General features: G+C 38.8%; 1 protein-coding gene across 5 annotated transcripts in view; it reads right to left on the bottom strand.

Annotated features, from left to right (window-relative positions):
* LOC115215232 (focal adhesion kinase 1) overlaps positions 1-5,000 on the bottom strand; it is a 234,954-nt gene that overhangs the window by 194,102 nt on the left and 35,852 nt on the right. The gene's annotated exons all lie outside the window — the stretch shown is intronic.

Below are 5,000 nucleotides of genomic sequence, written 5' to 3'. Positions count from 1 at the left end.
AGACTGTGCGTAACTCACAGAACTGCTGTTTCAACTTTTATAGCTTTGAGATTTCAATGTGATCATTTTTAGAATGACATTGTGGAGTAGGTGCAAGAAGCCAGATCTGTTGGTTAGTTTGAATATAAAATGTAGAATATCTGGGCCAGATATGACCAGTTTAAATGCTAAAGGGTTAATACAAACTGTTCAGTGTGTTTCACATATTCCCATAATTCAGGAACCGTGCAGTGTTGATGCCATCACAAGAATGGTCCAATGGCTAAACCATTCCACTTAATGTTAGCTCTGATAAAATTATTAGTCTTCCGCGGTCAATCAAAGCTTGCATTAACTGAGAGTAGAAGCTACATTCAACAACAACAATAATGAATACACGAAACAAACGAGACAAAAGATGTTCTAGTAGAAATGAAAGACTTAAGTTATAGAAATTAATACATTGGCGATGAGTTTATAACTGCTTTTCACACAAGGAACAGAAAATCCTTCTCATGGCATCTGGCACTTTTTGATGAACTTTCTCTAGTCATTTCTATACCTCACAAATAAAAGAAAAAATACAAAGCAGTCGTAATAATATTTATGGCCATTGCCAGCGCCGGGCCGTTACCAGCGCCGCCCCACTGGTCCCGTGCCGGTGGCACATAAAAAGCACCATCCGATCATGACTGTTTGCCAGCCTCGTCTGGCACCTGTGTCGGTGGCACATAAAAAGCACTCACTACACTCACGGAGTGGTTGGCATTAGGAAGGGCATCCAGCCGTAGAAATATTGCCAGATCAGACTGGGCCTGGTGCAGCCTTCTGGCTTCCCAGACCCCAGTTGAACCATCCAACCCATGCTAGCATGGAAAGCAGATGCTAAACGATGATGATGATGAAGACATTTTGGTCATGAATGAAAGCATTTCTTTTGGCTTCAGCTAAATTTAAAGTTCTTACTTGTGATGTCAGGTCTTTTGTTTTCAAGTCATCAGAATTTTACACTTGTCAACATTATTCAAGAAATACAATTGCCAATTTTTTTTTTTCTTACAATGCCACCTTTGCCACTACTTTGCAGTTCTTTAGTTAAAAGTTTAAGGCTTACAAATTTTTTTTTTATTTTATTTTAAAAAACCCTGCTTGAGGGGATTTTGTTGGCTGTTGCATGAAAGTTTAGTTGTTACAATCTTCAATAAATTTCAATACTTTGAAGCAAGAGGTTTGTGGAGGCATAGGAAACAGGCAAAAATATTTTCAAACGTATAACCAGTATAATGAAAAGGAACTGCAATTGAGTTGCCCAAGGCATACAATTTTGTCCTTCATTGATTCAATAATAATAAACAACTGCAAAAAGTAAACCACATAAACCACATGGCAAACTTTATTTAAAATTCATTTTCCAGTTTGAGAGAAATAGTGAACTTGATCATGATTTTACAGTGTTAGGGAAAAGCAGGCTCACAATATATACTTCCTCCGCCACCTCTGTTACATACACCCTGAGAGAGACATACTCCAGCACTTATACTTAGTCACACACAGTGGCACAGATCAATTTTTAAGTCATACAAAGAAAGTTCAACTAGAAGAAACTCCAGCCAACAAGGTATTCTGTACATTGTCACCCAACATGGTAAAAATAGCAACTAAATTCCTTCAACCTGCTGTGTCTTAAAAGAGGAAGGACATTCGACAATTGGATTACAAAAAAGATAAAAAAAGAAAAGAAAAAATTGACAGCAGTTGGAATACATTTGATCCAAGATATGCTCCACAGAGATCTGTGACTAACTACACGTGAGTGTGAGTGAAAAATGTGGAAAAGAGAGGGACAGCCAGGTTAAGCTAACAGATTTACCATACAATACATGACAAGACAAGGATGAAACATTTTTTCAGTTGACTGTTCAGAATATCTGGAGAAATGTGGTATACACAAGAGATGAAACGGTTTTACTCAACTTTTTATCTACCTACATATACACACACACACACACACAAATATATTATTATTATGACTGTCATTCCAAATAGTGACAACAAAAATTGAAAGTCAGTTAACTAAGTGAATATGTCTATTCTCAATGACAGTTAAACCAAAGCAAAAACTGACAAGTTCAGCCAGCAAAATATATTATCACAAATATATCTGAACATGGATTGTTATGTCTTGACTCCAAACAGGACATCCTTTTCTCACATTTACATACCTGAATGCATATTACATATACATATACATATACATATATATATATATATATATATATATACACATACATACATAGGCACAGGAGTGGCTGTGTGGTAAGTAGCTTGCTAACCAACCACATGGTTCCGAGTTCAGTCCCACTGCGTGGAATCTTGGGCAAGTGTCTTCTATAGCCCCAGGCCGACCAATGCCTTGTGAGTGGATTTGGTGGACGGAAACTGAAAGAAGCCTGTCGTATATATGTATGTATATATATATATGTATGTGTGTGTGTGTTTGTTCTCCTAGTATTGCTTGACAACCGATGCTGGTGTGTTTACATCCCCGTCACTTAGCGGTTCGGCAAAAGAGACCGGTAGAATAAGTACTGGGCTTACAAAGAATAAGTCCCGGGGTCGATTTGCTTGACTAAAGGCGGTGCTCCAGCATGGCTGCAGCCAAATGACTGAAACAAGTAAAAGAGTAATACACACACATATATATATATATATATATATATATATTTCGTTTTGGTTTGCAAGTTTCTTTATGTGAGTTTGTGTGTTGAAGCATATCCTATTGTGTCTGTGGAGAGTCATTTTCTTTTTGTGCCTTATAATTTAATACACTCACCGGTAAAATTGTCACTTATTTTTATTTTCCTAAAATTTTTGTTGTGTCTTGCAACCTTTTCATGCAAAACACAATGAAAATTTTAGGAAAATAAAATTAAGAAATAAGTGGAAATTTTACCAGTGAGTGTGCTAAATTATAAGGCACAAAAAGAAAATGAGTCTCCCCCGACACAATAGAATGAAAATAATATATATACATATATATATATATATGATTGCTTTATGTCAAGTAATATAAAAAAAAACAATTTACCAGTAAACTGAGGGGTTACTCAAACAGCAGTAGAGCACAGAAAGGGTTGAGTTACTTCAGCTTGCAGAATTATCCAAAGAAAGTGAACAAGCTGGACCTTCAAGGTTTTCCTTAAATGTTTTCCCAGTAAAAGTTTAATAAACATACACACACATTCTTTCAATTAGATTTTCCAGAAAAATTCAATTTCCCAACACTACAGTTTGTGGCATTCATTCCAACTGCAATAGTTAAATTCAATAAAATTCCAGAAATGAATTAAGTTTGAAAATATCACTATATGCATACATGACATACATTTATGTAGTATTTGTATAAGGCACAGTGTGGCAAGAAGCTTGCCTCCCAATCACATGGGTCCAGGTTCAGTCCCACTGCATGGCAACTTAGGCAAGTGTCTTCTACTATAGCTCTGGGCCAACCACAGCCATGTGAGTGGATTTGGTAGACAGAAACTGAAAGTACCCATTGTATATATGTATATTTGCATGTGTCTGTCCCCACCCCACCATCACTTGACAGCCGATGGTGGTGTGTTTACATCCCTGTAACATAGTGGTTCGACAAAAGATCCTGATAGAATAAGTACTAGGCTTACAAAGAATAAGTCCTGAGTTGATTTGTTTGACTGAAAGGTGGTGCTCCAGCATGGCCGAAAAAAATAAAAGAATAACAGAGCGGCTAGTGGTAAGTAGCTTGCTTACTAACCACATGATTCCAAATTCAGTCCCACTGCACGGCACCTTGGGCAAGTGTCTTCTACTATAGCCTCAGGACAACCAAAACCTTATTAGTCAATTTGGTAGATGGAAACTGAAAGAAGCCTGTTGTATATATATATATATATAGATATAGATAGATAGATAGATAGATAGATAGATAGATAGATAGATAGATAAGGCAATTAGAAGCATGAAGACAGGGAAAGCCCCCAGCAAATCAGGAATCACTGCAGAGATGCTCAAAATATCTGGCAGTGTCAGCTATAGCCTAGTCACCTGTATAGTTAACCAGGTGATGCACGAAGGAGTCATACCCAAAGACTGGAGTAGCAGCATAATAGTCAACTGCTACAAAGGTAAAGGTGACGCTTTAAATACAAATAATTACAGAGGTATCAAGCTGTTGGATCAGGTAATGAAGGTTACGGAAAGGGTCATAGCCCAACTGATTAGGGAGAGAGGCAGCTTGGATGAGATGCAGTTTGGTTTCGTGCCAGGGAAAAGTACCACTGATGCCATATTTCTGGTAAGACAGCTGCAGGAGAAATACCAAGCCAAAGATAAGCCCCTGTACCTGGCTTTCGTTGACATGGAGAAAGCCTTTGACAGGGTCCCCTGGTCCCTTATCTGGTGGTCAATGAGGAAACTAAGGATAGATGAATGGTTAGTGAGAGCTGTGCAAGCCATGTACTGGGATGCTACTAGTAAGGTGAGGGTTGGCAATGAATACACTGAAGAATTCAGAGTAGAGGTAGGGGTCCACCAAGGTTCAGTCCTCAGCCCCCTCCTATTTATCATAGTCCTCCAGGCAATAATGGAGGAATTCAAGACAGAATGCCCCTGGGAGCTCCTCTATGCTGATGACCTTGCTCTAATTGCTGAGTCACTATCAGAACTGGAGGAGAAGTTTCAGGTGTGGAAACAAGGGTTAGAATCTCAGGGCCTTAGAATCAACCTAGCTAAAACCAAAGCCCTAATATGTAGGAAGGCAGGCAAACCACAAATCCCTTCAGGTAGATGGCCCTGCTCAATCTGTAGAAAAGGCATAGGTAGAAACTCTATAAGATGCACCAAGTGTAAGCTATGGACACATAAGAGGTGCAGCAAGAGGTGGGGCAAGATCAGCAAAGGCATCCTCCTCATGCAGGACAACGCTCCAGTCCACAACTCGCATGTCGCCAGATCAGAAGCACAGGCGTGTGGCTATGAAC

Source organism: Octopus sinensis, linkage group LG8 (genome assembly GCF_006345805.1).
Source record: "Octopus sinensis linkage group LG8, ASM634580v1, whole genome shotgun sequence".
Classification (NCBI taxonomy): Eukaryota; Metazoa; Mollusca; class Cephalopoda; order Octopoda; family Octopodidae; genus Octopus; species Octopus sinensis.
Note: the sequence above shows the minus strand (reverse complement) of the source record. Positions and strands in the feature narration are given on the sequence as shown.